At 45.3% G+C, this 15,334-nt stretch overlaps 1 protein-coding gene across 4 annotated transcripts in view; it reads right to left on the bottom strand.

Moving 5' to 3' along the window:
* The window catches only part of SCARA5 (scavenger receptor class A member 5), a 143,670-nt gene extending 139,519 nt beyond the window's left edge, over nt 1–4,151 (bottom strand). For 2 of the 4 annotated variants that reach the window (XM_020983997.2, XM_078149823.1), the window contains exon 1: nt 3,654–4,149. The gene's annotated coding sequence lies outside the window, so the exon portion shown is untranslated. Of the gene's footprint in view, nt 1–3,653 lie in introns of all 4 variants that reach the window. The other 2 variants (XM_078149825.1, XM_078149824.1) reach the window with 2 other exon arrangements.
* Nucleotides 4,152–15,334: the final 11,183 nt, after the last annotated feature.

Below are 15,334 nucleotides of genomic sequence, written 5' to 3' on the forward strand. Positions count from 1 at the left end.
TAGAAAGGTGAACTGGCATCCTTGAAAAGGTGGGACCTTAGGCCCTTGGGAGAAAGTAAAGGAGACTCCCTGAAGGAAGTAATATTGTAGTTGTGCTTTAAAAGGTAGGTAAGCATTCGGCCTGGCAAAGTGGAAGGAGCAAAGGCAAGGCTGAGTGCTGGGGTTGCATGTAGTTATATGTGGTAATCTCAAACCCTGAGCATCTAGTTTGAGTGGAACTTACAAGAGATAAGCCAAGCCTTTGCACAAGCTGTCCTGTGTGGCTGGGATGTTCTCTGCCTCACCTCTTTTCAAGCATTAGTTCTGGGGCCATCTTCACAAGCCCTCTCCTCCCGCAGTAGTTAGTGGCTTTACCCCCATACCAAGTTATTTTGTATTTCCTTGTCTGTGTTCCTGTCATTCCTCACTAATAGAAGGTAAACTATTTGAGGGCAGGGACTATTCCATTTTTGCTTTTGCCTTTGCATTCCCAGCGCCCAAGAGGCAGTGTGGCTTCGTGGTTACAGAGATGGTCTTTGAGCCTGGAAAACCTGCTTCTGTCTTGTAAGATTACAAGTTGCAGAAAAGATACTGACCTACATTGACAGGAGTACTTTCCTCAACAGGGGATTCTCTATGCCAGCAAAATCACTGGCATACATCCAATGTTACCCCTTATCTTCCAAGGTTCTTCAATAAATGTCTGCCAGATTGAATTGAATGGAAGGCTAAGTGATTTCCCTAAGGCCCTGCCACAGCAAGGCATTCCATACTTCTACAGGCAGAACAGCCCTGGATGTTGGGTCTTGTTAGACCCAGCCTACGCCTCTCTTCAGGCCACATCCCTCTCCCCACCCATCACCCCCACAACGCTATCCCATGATCCATCTCTGTCAATCTTTGTTTCCTGACCACTTCTTTCAGCCCTGCCCCCCCCATGATTATGATTTCTTCCTCCTGCCCCACAAGATCTGAGTCACCCCACCTCCACCCCCAGGTTGTCAGAAACAGAGTTCCTACAGATCAGCACTTTCTCTCCAAATCCTCCACCCCTTCTCCAGGGAGGAGGGCTTGGTGGGGTCCTGTACAGTCACAGAGCGGTTGAGTTGGAAGGGGCCTCCTCTCTCCTTTCATCAGTGCTCAGACGCCCCTCCCCTCTGGCCACTCTCTGCACTGGAGGTGCAAAGCAAAAGACAAACTTCTTTTTAAACCAGCCTTGGCAGATCTGTTTGCCAAGAACAACAGCCCCTGACACCCAGAGGGAAGGTCGAGGCGAGACCAGACGTGTGGGCATCTCCAAAACTGAGGAGAGAAAGCTGCCTTCATGGGTTCTCTTATGTTTACATGCTGAAAACACACAGATCCTCCAACTCCTCATCTGCCCTAGCCCCATTTCCCCTTTTCTTGCCTTCTCATCAGAGTTCAGACTGAATGTGTGCCTTGTTATCACATGGTGACTCTAAAGCTGCCCCTTGCCTTCCCCTCCCCCATAGTCTTTTCCTCATAACTCCCTCCCTCTTCACCTCCCAGCTGAGGTGCAAGAAAGCATCCCAGCCTGAAGGGGTGTGTGTGTGTGTGTGTGTGTGTGTGTGTTGGAGAGAACCTTTGCAGAGCAGAGGCCAGATGTTAGCGAGATGAGTTTGGCAATGCTGGGCCAGTTCTCTTGGAAGTTTGTAACTTGGAAGGAAAGCATCAGAATGTTCTGTCTACTACAAGTTGTATTTGGGGCATTTTGAACCCTGAGATCATCGGTCCCTTACAGAAGACCACGCCAAATAGCTGTTCTTGAGGATGGATCAACAAGCAACAGTGTTATATTAATAGCAACAATAATGAGGGTGATCATAATAATAATAGCCCCCACCTTACAGTTCCATAGCAGACAGGTCATTGGCAACTGTCCAGTTCTGGGAACATCAGTTCACCACTTTGGATGCCCCTCTACAGTGCCAGAGACAGCTAATGGAGTAAGAGTCAGGCAGTGGCAGCAGTATAGCACCTTGGACAAGTCTCTTAAGCTCTCTGGGTCTCAGTTTCCTCTTCTGTTATGTGAAGGAGTTGGGTTGCATGACCTCTAAGCTCCCTCTCTGCTCTGAATCTATGCTTGTTAGTGGGATTGTCCAGGGATAGCCTCATCTGACCTCTCTGGAATCCAGGGGAAATGCTGGGAGAAAAAAAGTAGGCATTGCATACTTAGGAAGGAGGAGAGCACACACTGGAGATTTCAACACAGAACAAATGATAGATTATAGAAACAAAACATGTCAATTAAAACCCAGCAGTTTTTAACAATAAGGGGTGAGGGACCTTTTGTAAGTATGATGACAGCACTTCCCAACACTTGCAAAATTCTATCTGAGACATTTTAAAAGGTAAATTGGATGTCAGAACTCAACTTCAAACCCATCCTTATAACTATACAAAATCAGTACAGGCTGATGGTTTTCTCTCTTCTTAGGACTTCCATCCACCTATGGATGAAACCACCTTTCACCTAAGGTAAGTCATATTGGCTCCATTTGACAAAAACCAGGGACAGAAGTTTGTTGCCCAAGCATAGAGAGAACTTAGATTGAATTCAAATCCTATCTCTGATAGGATATCTTAACTGCCTGGGTGACCTTGGGAAAATCTCTTCCCCTTTCTGGGCCTCAGTTTCCACATCTGTAAAGGGAAAGATGGTTGGTTCTAGCTCTAAGTCTATGGTTCTATGGTTAGGACCTAGATTCTCAGCCCCATTCTCCTAGTGCTAATAAGACTGGTTCCTACTCTCCATGTGGATTGGGGAGTGGCACAGGCCTTGTTCCTTACTTGGGCTTCTCTCAGGTCCAGGACTTTGCTCAGGTGCACTTGTTACTTTTCCTTGGATCTTCTCATTTTAGACTAATCAGACCCAAAGAAAACAAGCAAAAATGATGATTTCTCCTGGATGGAGCATCACCAAGAAGATGGAATTACTTTGCTCCATACCTTTAATATCATTTGACCCTAGAATCATAACTCAAAACTTTGGGTTGTTAAATGGTGTGTCCCTAAGTTCCATCTCGTGCTAGGAAGCAGCATGGTATTGGGTCAAAAGTCTTTGTAGGTTTTGAGGTCAGAGAACCTGGCTTCAAATCCTCTTTTCTATCTGTGGGACCTTAGCATGTCACTTAATCCCCCTGGGCCTCAGTTTCCTCATCTGTAAAATGAGGGGGGATTGAACCAGATAACCTCTGAGATCCTTTCCAGTTCTAGATCCTGGATACTATATTCCTCTCATACTGTGCTCATATACATATATGTAGTATGTGCACATACAGTTACATGCTGTAACCTAAGTCAACCCAACCCATGGACAGGTTCTCAAGTTGACCTGCCATGCCTATTAGTCTCTCATCTAGGCTGCCAAATGCAAGTGTCATCCTCCCAAACCCAGGTGGTTCACTGTACTCACCAGGCCTCAAGGATTAAACATCAGCTGCTCTTGGCCTGGGTGGTCAAGGCAGGGGGCAAGGGAGAAGGTGGATGCTCTGCCATCAAGCCCTACCTCCAAAGGGATGCCCACCATCCAAAGGCCTTGGTTGCATGTCTCTTGCTCCAGTTAAAGAGCGGGTTCTGCCAGACTTGCTAAATCACTCTTCTCCCCATCAGAACATAACATGCTACCTGCTTTGAGCGGGCCACACACTTACCTGTGGGTGTCTGTCTTCTGCAGGCCAGAGTGATCTCCTTAGTTTCCAGAGTAAGCCATGGCAGGAACAGAACTAGCTATTGTCACAGCAACAAGGAAAGTGGAGCTCAGAGATTGCTTACATAGGCTCTTCTTCCAAAGCCAGCCAGATCCAGTGGGGGGGGTCATAGAAAGATCCCAAGCAGAGGCAGAGATCCAATGGACCTTCTCTCCAGACCTACTGGTCTTGCCTTCTTTGCACAGACCCACAAAATAAGAGTCCCCTCTTGAAGACAGCCAAGTCAATAGGTGAACCCCGGCATTCTCCAAAAACTGTGGGAGCTGTGGGGGGCTACCCTGAGCAAAGTCTGTGGCTGGGAAATCTGTCAGCTCTTCCTGACGTCCTCAGCCACCTTCAACCCAGGAGCAGAGCTCAGAAGATGCTTTGTGGAGACACTCAGCCACTCTACTGGGTCCTGAGATGGGAACTGTGGCTGGAAGGCTTTAGAAAGTTCTTGGAGGAGTAGCTATTACTTCAGAGGCCAGGCTACGTGCCCCCTCTTGTGTCCAAGGAGAAGCACTGCAGCCTTATGCTAGGACACACTTGGGGAGAAAATAAAGTAATGAGCCAGGGGTGGTTGGAAGACTGGAACTTAGATGTTTAACTGAGCTGCAACAACTGTTGCTCCTCGGACAAGAGCAAAGTCAGCTAGTAGGGAGGTAGCTAGACCCTGGGGAGAGGCTTGTAATGGGCTCAGAGATATAGAGAAGGATATCTTCTGGAAGGGTCCTCAGAGTAAGTCATTTTACAGATGAAGAATCTGAGGACCAGGGAGGGGAAGTGACTTGCCCAAAGTCACACAAGGCAGTGTGAGAAGTGGGATTGTAACCCAGGTGCTCTGGCTCCAGAACCACAGCTCCTTCCTCCTACCCCTATGGCCTACCTTGGGACCACAGGCACGGGGAAGGGTGGAGAGAGAGGACCCTGACCCACTGTCCTAGTGAAGAGGGAGAGAGATAGTGGGACACACTGAGGCCCCAAACAATGGGCAAGAGAGCAAAGGAGGGTCAAAATAGGGAGGAGTTCCCCTGAAAAGTGCTGTATCAATCGACAAGCATTTATTAAGTGCCTGTCATGTTCCAAACACTGTGCTACTCACTATGAATACAAAGGAGGAAGGAAGGAAGGAAGGAGGGAAGGAAGGAAGGAAGGAAGGAAGGAAGGAAGGAAGGAAGGAAGCAAGGAAGGAAGGAAGGAAGGAAGGAAGGAAGCAAGGAAGGAAGGAAGGAAGGAAGGAAGGAAGGAAGGAAGGAAGGAAGGAAGAGAAAGAAAGAAAGAAAGAAAGAAAAAGAAAGAAGAAAGAAAGAGAAAGAAAGAAAGAAAGAAAGAAAGAAAGAAAGAAAGAAAGAAAGAAAGAAAGAAAGAAACCCTTCCCTTAAGGAGCTTACATTTTAGGAAGAAAACAACATTACACAAATAAATACTATATGCCTATGTGTATTTATAAAAGCATACATGTATGTACATGCACAAGATAATTTCAGGGAGGGTGAAGCACTATTGGGTGAGGATTAGGAAAGATCTCATTAATGTAGTAGGTGACATGTGAGCTGTACTTTAAAAGGAGCTGGGGCTGCTAAGAGGCAGAGGTGAGAAGGAAGAGCATTCTAGACATAGAAGACAGTCTATGCAAAGGCATGGAGATGGGAAATTGAATGTTGTGTATGAAGAACAGCAAATAATTCAATCTGACTGGAATGTAAAGTACACAAGGGCTCCCTGGGACAAAGCCCTGATTGCCTTACCCTAGCTATGGTTCCAGCACATAAAACAGGGTCATATTCTTCATAGCAATCCCATTGGGAGACTATGAACTTACTCCAACAATGATCTGATTGCTCAATATATGTTCGTAGCTCTTCTTTGGAAACGGTAGTCAGTCTGCTGCCCAGACACGGGGGAAAATGTCATGTTGCTTTATGTTTATATCTCAGTTGTTAGGTTGGCATTTTTTTTTTGCTTATTTGTTTGTTTGGGAGGTTTTTTGTTTGTTTTATGTTGTTTTTTTTTACCAAACCAGTATTCCCCAGATTTCTCATCGTCAGTACTTGCTAGGCCCGGCTTCAAGTGATTTTTAGTTGTTTCCAAAAATCAAATCCTCCCATAAAGGACACAGATTGCCCTTCACTGAGGCTACTCAAAAGACTCCGTTTCAGGCTCTGGAGATGTTTCTCAGACTAGTTGCAAAGCAATTTTGAGCAAGAGCTCTTAGGTTGGAAGAAGCACATGAGCTTCCAAGGTGACTATTTTGAAGGGAATAGCAGTCGTTGGATTTGTTTTTCTAAAAAAAAATTATTGTAATTGGTTAAAAGATATCATCAAAGAGATGTAGGAATAGAAAAAGTGGGCAGATAATATGGAATCAGGAAGAAATAATGAATGGACAGCCCTCACATCCCACTGGCAGTCATGCGACGCTAGTATCTAGAGGAAGGTACCTAGGATGTGAGAGCAGACTTCATGTGAAAAAATTTACATGAGGATATGGACAAGAGCTCCACGGGATGAGCAGCCATGGGTGGAGTAAAGAATCATAGATTTAGAACTGGAAGGGATCGCAGGTGATGTGGCTCAACTCTCTAATACTATAGTTGAGGAAACTGAGGCTCAGTTAGGTGAAGGGACTTGCCCTGGATCACCCAGGTAGTGCCAGAGGTGGGATCTGGAGAACTGCCTCACTAGAAGGAATACCCACAGTGCTAATATCAGCGACCCATAGAGGTACAAAAGCATGTTTGTCAATTCAATCTTAACACTTCATGGTCATACCTAGGAAACTTGGGCTATTTCAACATTCTCCATGGCTCAGCTTCCACTTCCCAGATAAGCCCAAGAGATCCCTGTGACTTTAGGTAGCTTTGCCTAGTAACCCTCTCTGAGAAGTGGTATTACCATCAATTCCCATTTTATGGATGGAAAAACTAAGGCAAAAGTATGCCTTTTTGGCCTGGTGCCAAATGTAGGGGAGACCAGCATAGAGCCATGATAGGAGGAGGGGCAGTACCCAGAAGAGAGCTAGGGAGCTGCCTTCTGCTACATTCTTTCTAGGAAGAGGACCAGAGTGTATTCTTCCTCAGGACAGAAGGTGCTGATTAGAAGCAGTCTTCCTTTGGGTTCCTAGAGATTTCTGTTGACTCTGTAGTGACTTGAAATTCCTCAGCCTGGGTGCCCATGCTGGGGGGGAGGGGTGGGGTTGAAAGGGAAGATTGAGCTCCAAATGGCAGAACTGGGAAGAATCTTAGAAGTCAGCTACCTGAACCCCTTCGGTTCATAGATGAGGCCCAGAGAAGGGAGGAGCCCTCAGACAATCATTGATCTAGAACTGGAAGGGACCTCAGAGGCTACTTAGTCAAACCCACTTGCTTGACAGATGGGGAAATTGAGGCCTATGAAGGGAAAGAGACCTCATAGGATCATTGATGGAGACCTAGGAGAGACCTGAGAGGCCACGTAGTCTGACCCCTTCATATGACGAATGAAGAAACTTCACACAAGTGAAGTGACGTGTCCAGGGTCACAAAGCTAATGAGTGATAAGAACAAGTGGGATTGGAACCCTGTTTTGCCCTCCATTAGTACACAAACACAGCATTTCCCCACCTATTACCCAGCCTGTCTACCACTACCAGTTATCAGGAAATTACCTGTGATGCTATGGAAAAATCACTGGCTTTGCAGTCGGAAGACCCAGGTTCCAATTCTGCCTTGGCCACTTATTACCTGTGTAACCTTAAGAAAATCACTTAGGATCTGTGATTCTGTAATCCAGCCCACCAGTTGTGGTATGATCATAGAAGGAGCAAGGTTTTCAGAACAGAAGTTCTACCTTCACTAGCCCCCCATCCCCAAGCCAAGACCAGGCAGCCCAGAAGAAAGGCATATGGATGAGACCATGTCACACAGCTGCTAAGATTCTGTACCCTCTCTATAGGGGTGTAATAGGAAGAAAATTGGCATACAAAGAGCCTTTGGTTGGAAGGAAGCCCTGAGTTCTAATCCCAGCTCTGCTACTTAATCCAAGTGTATTCTGGGATGAGTAGGAGCACTCTTTTTTTTTTAATTTTAGGCAATTGGGGTTAAGTGACTTGCCCAGGGTCACACAGCTAGTTAAGTGTCTAGTGTTTTGGTCTGGGGCCAGATTTTAACTCAGGTCCTCCTGACTTCAGGGCCAGTGCTCTATCCACTGCGCCACCAGGAGCACTCTTGGTCTCTAAAATGATCCCTTGTGAGGGGTCTTCCTGTTCTAACTCTTGTGGATCCAAACATCTAATTTCTGCTCTTTCATTTCTCTTCCTCCTAAAGCACTGTGAGGGGATGTTTTATCTCCCTAGAATAGGGGAAGCTAGGTGGCCCAGTGCATAAAGTGCCTGGCCTAGAGTTAGCAAGACTAATCTTTGTGAGTTCAAATCCAGCCTCTGACACTTAATGACTGTGTGACCCTGGACAAGTCACTTCACTCTGTTTGTCTTAGTTTCCTCAAATCTGTCAAAGGAATCGGAAAAGGAAATGGGAAACCACTCCAGTATGTCTGCCAAGAAAACCCTGAATGGGGTCACAAAGAGTCAGACAAGGCTGAAACAACTAAACAACAATCTCTCTGGGATGCTACTTTCTTCCTTTCCATTACTTCTGTCTCCTGGCTTCCCGGACTCCATCTCAGACCATCTGCTTTTCTCAGTAGCAAGCCTCTGTGAAACATTAAAGTGCTGAAGAAGGTATCTACTGATTTCAATTCAACCAGAATTTATTAAATGCCTGGCACTAGAGACACAAAAACAAAATGAACAATAACCCCTACTTTTAAGGAACTTATATTCTACTGTGGGAAAACAACACGTGTAAAGTGGCATTTGAGTTGAGCCTTGATGAAAGCTGGGGATTTAAAGAGGCAGAAGTAAGGAGGAGAGCATTCCAGATATGGAGGAAGGTCAGAGCAATGACATGGAGGCAGGAAATGGAATTTCTTGGACTGACAACAGCAAGCAGGCCAATGGAGCCCGAATCCAGAGCACAGGAGAATGGTTTCTCCCATCTCGGAGATCTTGCTGAAGGCAGAGGCCACCCTACTCCTCTAAGCCATAGATGACTCTTCCACTTCTTGCTCACTGATTATTTTGCATGGGTGAGTCCCCCCTCCCCAAATGGATTTCAGGCTCCCTGGATCATGGTTTATGGCAGCCTGAGTGGCCCTGAGGCTAGAGTAGATGCTCATTGATCCATATCAGTGGATGGATTGATTGCCTTTCCGTATCTAACAGGCCATGACAAATGCAGCATAAATCAGGATGTGAGTCTTCTCCTGGGCCCGGCTGCTGACAACCAGCTCTAATTCCAAGGGAGTGGGAGCAAGCTCCTCTGTCTCGAAGGGTGTCCCTAGGATGCATTCGCCGTGGAACATGCCCAGCTCATCTCTTGGTTTGCTCCTGGTTGTTTTTCTCCATGAGGTGGGAGGATGATGAATTTCCTGGGAAAATCCAGATCTTCTGACCCCACCAGTGTGCTTGGAGGTGCATGAACTTCCTTCTAGGCCTACACGTGTGCTCTGGGTGCTATACATGCCCTAGGACCAAGGGAGCAGGGCTAGCTCTGCCTTTGGGGAGAAGTGGAGATGGAGAGAAGAGCTTGTAACACATACATTCTCTCATGGAGCATTTACCCCTATCCAGGAAATGTGAAATAAGACAGATGTCATGGTGCTTTGTGGGGACCAGCCTAGGATTCTAGGACTTTACATTTTCTTCAGTGATTTCTGCCTAGCTTTTTTCCCCCCTCCTCCAGGAGGCAATATAGCAGAGTTTAATTTGGAGTCAGGAAAATGTGAATTCAGATCCCACCTCTGATATTTATTAGCTGGGTCACTAAACCTCTAAATCCTATTTCCCCATTAGATTATAAGCTCCTTGAAGGCAGGAACTCGCTTTCTTTTTGCTTCTATCTGTATCTCCAGTGCTTAGCACAGGACCTGGCATATAGTAGGTACTTAATAAATGTTTATTGGGTAATTGATTAACTGACTCATTTTCACTTCATGTGTAGAATGAGAAGAGCAGACTTAAAGACCTTTGAAGTCCCTTCTAGCTCAAAATGTATGATCCTATGATGCACAGAGTGCTATAACATTAACATTAGTCCCTGCTAACTAGTTGTCAAGGGTGAGCTTCATTTAAGTCAAGAGTTGGGAAATCTTTTTTTCATTCTCAAGTCACACAAAAGTATGAAGGAGAGTGGTTTAGATATTTTGTTTTTTGAGAGAGAAATATGAAATATTCAACTCTAAAAATGAACAGGAAATATGAAGGGGGTTTAAGAAATGCAACACATTTAAAATGTTTCTATTTTACAGGACATTATGGCGAGTTAAGGGAGGGCAGGAAAGAGGGAAAAGCAGGAAGAGAGAAAGGAAAGAAGGAAGGAAGAGAAGCATAGGAGAGTAGAAGAGGAGAGAAGAAATAGAGCAGAGAGGAAAAGAATAAGGGCGTAGAAGGAGAGAGGATGAGGAATGAAGGGACGAAGAGACAGATGGGTCAATCTAGAGCAAAGAACAGAAGCTAGAGAGGATGTCCAGTGCCTCCTTGTACCCCTTCCACTGTAACTTCTCCACATTCTGCTCTCCTGTGTCCAAGCACCTACAACTCTCACCCAACAATTTGGTCCCCTGCAATTCAATTCAATTCAATTTGGCAAATATTTATTAAATGCCTGCTATGTGCGGATACTATACTAGGTGATAGAGACACAAAGAAAAAAAATGAAGCAGTCCCTGCCCTCAAGAAGCTTACATTCTACTAGAGGCTCCCACTTTGCCATCATTATCTTGATATGCCTTTCCCAACCCCAGACAACATCTCCAACCTAATTCATCTCTAGTTCAGCTGAAGTACTAGGGCTGGAGTCAGAAATAAGTTCAAATCCTGCTTCAGACACTTACTAACTGTGTGGCCCTAGATGAATCATTTAACTTCTGAGCCTCAGTTTCCTCATCTGTAAAATGAGGGTGTTAGACTTGACATCCCTGTCCACTGTAATTCTGTTATCCTCCAGCTCCTACTCACCAGGTTCTCACATAACAGTTATTTAATAAATGTTTGCTAAATTGGACTGGCCTATTTCTAAATAGCCCCATTCCTCTTCTCCATAAGGCTAACATCTCATAGCTGGGGCCAATGTAGAATCCCCATCCACCCTCATCTTCCCCCATCACTCTAGTGCTAGAATTGGAGTCAAGAGGACTTGAGTTTAAATCCCACTTCAGACACTGATAATCACTGTGTGACCCATAGCAAGTCCCTTAACCGCTTTGGGCCTCAGTTTCTTCATCTGTAAAATGGGGATAATAATAGTGCCTACCACATCGCATCATTGTGAGGATCAATAAACATGGTATAAAACACTTTGCAGACCTCAAAGCAATACATAAACTCTCATTAATGACTCTCATTCATCTCATTTTTCTCAACTTGTCTGATGGGATTTAGATAGATACGATTTGAGGACCAGTCACTATCCTCCTATTATACTTTAATGGTTAACATGCTATGCACTTTCATTCAGGTGAATAAAATGATTGAGTTGGGGGGGTGGGGTTGGTAATTGAATAAAAGCATTGGGATATGAGCTCATCCTCTGCGGAGGCTCACTGAAAACACATTTGGGACAATTTGAGTAGCAGGCAGGAACACAAGGGAGGCTGTGTCCTTCTGAAATATACCTTGTTGTTGTTCAGATATTTTTCAGTCGTGTCTGACTCTTTGTGACCCCATTTGGGGCTTTCTCAGCAAAGATACTAAAGTGATTTGCCATTTCCTTCTCCAGTGTGTCCCCATTTTACAGATGAGGAACTGAGGAAAATTGGGGCTTAGTGACTTGCCCAGGATCACACAGCTAGCAAGTGTCTGAGGATGGATTTGAACTGAGGTCCTCCTGACTTCAGATGCACTACTCTATGCACTGTACCACCTAGCTGCCCTGATGTGTGTGTGTGTGTGTGTGTGTGTGTGTGTGTATGTATACATACACACACACACACACTATATATATATGTTATTCCTATGTAATTATTATCACTAATGTCAATGCATTCTTTGTTAATCATCATTACTGCGGCTGCACCCAGCTTCACTTTCCCCCTTCCATCCTCAGAACCATTGACCAGTGGAAGCCTGCCTTGCACCTGCTCCTCTGCCCTCAAGTGTCACATTTTAGGAGTTTGGGGAAAGTTCAGATAACTTGGAGGTTAGGCTTGCAGTGGTCCTCAGCAAAGGCTCTATCAAGAAGGAGGGACTATAAGTGAACTTCCAGCTAGATGACACAAAGTATAGAGTGCTGGACTTGAAGTCAGGAAGGCACAAATTCAAATCCTACCTCAGACATTTGCTAGTTATGTTATCCTGGGCAAGTCTCTTCATCTCTCTGTGCCTCAGTTTCCACATCTGTAAAATGGGGGTAATTAAATGGGGCTAACAGTGGCTCACAGTTGTTGTGAGAATCAGATGAGATAACAGAAGAGCAGTTAACCCAAAATGATGAAAGTGTGGAAATGAGTTAGGTAGACCTTTCTTGGAAGAAAGGCTTGCCGTGGTGAGGAAAGACTTGCTATTATGTAGACTACTCACATTGCTGCCTCTGGAAAACATATTGTGAAGTGAGTAGGGTTCCCCTTCTGTGCCCTGCTCCCTCCCCTTTCAGCTGGTCTCACTCTTGAGTTGACGCCCTTCACGATGGAACTGGCCACTGTGGCTTCTGCTTCTGCCCCTCTGAACTTCGACACCATTCCTCAGCTGCCTTCTCACGCTGGAAGATCCCTCCACCCTGTGGCCCCTTCTCCTAGTTGGTGAGTTCCTCACAGAACCTCTAATTTGAGGAACGGCCCAAGCCTGCCATCCTTCATTCCTCTGTTGGCCTGCTTCTGACTCTCCAGACTTCCCCAATGAGTACCTTTCCCCTTTTCTAGCCCCCTTTTATCTTATGCTGTTAGAATGTAAGATCCTTAAGAGCATAGACTATAATTCTTTTTGCTTGCATTTGTATTCCCAACACTTAGCACAGTTGCTGTTGCGGGGTAAGGGCTTAATAAATGCTTAACTTGGGCACATTCTACTCCTTGACCACAGAATCATTCCATATGCTTGGCTCCTCAAGATGCCCACATAGCTAGCCAGACAGCATCACTAAAGAATCGTTCCTACTTGGGATCAGCAGCCCTGGTTGTGTTCTGCCTCCAAGTAGAGCTTCATTTGCCAGTCCTAGGTCTACATGAATGGCAGCCCCTATACAGTTTGCTGACCCAAGATGCTTCCACAAGTCTAAAAGAGCGAACAGAGAGATCAGAGATAGAAACACAGATAGACAGAGACAAAGAAAGAGCTCTTCTAAACCCTTGCTTGCCAGCTCCTGGTCAGAAAGACACCCCAGAGAATTGTCGATATCTGACAATATATCCTTGATCTTGAGGGTAGGAGGGGGAAGAGGCTGGAGTTGTGATTTCATTAATGGAGGGACTGTTTCTGCGCATACAGATCTGTACCTTTTCTGAAACCTAGAGAGGTTCTTGGGGGCACTGAGAGGTTTGTGTCAGAGGAGGGACTGAACTCAGGTCTTCCTGACGACTATGGGCTCTCCACCCACTATATCATGCTGTTTCTTATGCCTCTGACATAGATCCTGAAATCCCTGACATTTTAAAATCCTCCTCAGCTACATCTTGTCCTGAGAGAAGCCTAGCTAGCAGGGCAAATGAGGGATAAGACGGCTAAAGTATCCAAATGTATTCATGCCAGAGACAGAGAAATGGCTGACGAGTAGATCCTCTCACTTCATCCCACTCATTTTTTAAAAATTACATTTTATTATCCAACAAAATTCTGCCTTCTCTCCCTCCCACCTCCGTGCCACTGCCCCCTCCCCTTACATTAAGAAAGCAAGAAAAACAACTTCTGTTACAATTGTATACAGTCAAGCAAAAAAGATCACCCCCTTGGCTACATCCAAAAAATCTGCTTAAATTGACACTGTGAGTCCATCACTTCTCTATCAAGAGATGCACAGTATCTTTCATCATGTGTCCTCTAGAATCATGGATTCTTTGTGCTGATCAGAATTCCCAAGTCTTTCCAAGTTGTCTTTACAATATCGTTGTCATTGTATATAAATTGTTCTCCTGGTTCAGCTCACCCCTCTGCATCAGTTCATACAAGTTTTCCCAGGCAACCTAAATCATTTCAGAGATGAAAATACTTAGGCCCGTAAAGATGAAATGACTTATCCAAGATCACACAGGGAGTAAAGGTAAGAGGCAGGATTTGAATCCAGGTCCTCTGACACAGCCAGTGCTCTTTCTACTTTACCACACTGCCTCCCTTTCCCTAAGCCTTTGTTCAGCATTTTCCCAGTAGCTGGTGGGGTGAGGGGGAGATTCCTAGAAGACTTCACAACTCTGTCTCTGGCCTCTAAGCTGAAGTTGGGATCGACACGTCTGTACCAACACCTCTTCTTCTTGCTGGTCTGTGGAAGCCTCAGTGATCTTGGTGCTTCCTTCCTCCAGATACAGACCAGAGGCAAAGCTCAGGATGGTCCTTCCTTAGCTTCCAGATTCCATACCACCAATGCTGCTGGAGGTGGGGGTGGTTGTGGAAAATGAGACCAAATAACCACTGTTGTCCTGAGTCATTTTTTCTTCGTATGGTTCCCATTGAGTTGTGTGTATTTGTGGTTATCTCCTCTCAGAGTAAATTCATCATCTAGCCCAATAAGCAGCTTTAGTCCCATACTCCACCCCTAAATTACTGAGCAGTATTGACATGAGGGGACTTTTGTTCAGTCATTTACAATCATGTCTGATGCTTCATGACCCCGTTTGGGATTTTCTTGGCAAAGGTACTGGAGTGGTTTGCCAATACCTTCTCCAGCTCATTTTACAGATGAGGAAACTGAGGCACACAGGATTAAATGATTTACCCAGGATTGCACAGCTAGTGTCTCAGGCCAGATGAGTCTTCCTGGCTCCAGGCCCAGCCCTCTATCCACTGCGCCACCTAGCGGACCATATGGGTACTACAAGTTCAAAATCACAGAATTTCAGAGTTGGAAGATATCTCAGTGGGCATCTGGTTCAATCCACCCCACTAAAATGTACCGGATGAGTAGACATTCAGGCCCAGTTTAAAGACCTCTAGTAAAGGGAAATCCCATAATCTCCTGAAGTAGCCAATTCTACTTTGGGACAGTTCTAATTATTAGGATTTTTTTTCCTGACTCCAGACCTTAATTTGCCTCTTTGCAATTTCTACACTGACTTCTAGAACTAATCTTTCTTTCCCACACCAGGCACTTTAAATGCCTAAAGACAGCAATCATGTTCACCTTAGACCTTGCCTTTTCCAGGCTAACCATCCCCAGATCCTTCTGCTCTTCACAGAACATGGTTTTAAGGCCTGTCACTGTCCTGGATGCTCTCTTCTCTATCCTCTCCAGCTTATCAATGTATTTCCTAACCTATGGTGCCTGGAACTGAAGTCAATACTCATGATATCTGAACAAGGTAGATAGCTGGATTATCATCTCCTTACCCCTGGAAGAGTCCACGAGGAAGCCTAGGACAGAGGCCTACCAGAAACAAAACTTCCATTCTCTTCAAACTACTCAGAT

The sequence above is a fragment of the Phascolarctos cinereus genome, unplaced genomic scaffold (genome assembly GCF_003287225.1).
Source record: "Phascolarctos cinereus isolate Bilbo 61053 unplaced genomic scaffold, phaCin_HiC Scaffold_2;HRSCAF=192, whole genome shotgun sequence".
NCBI classification, from domain to species: Eukaryota; Metazoa; Chordata; class Mammalia; order Diprotodontia; family Phascolarctidae; genus Phascolarctos; species Phascolarctos cinereus.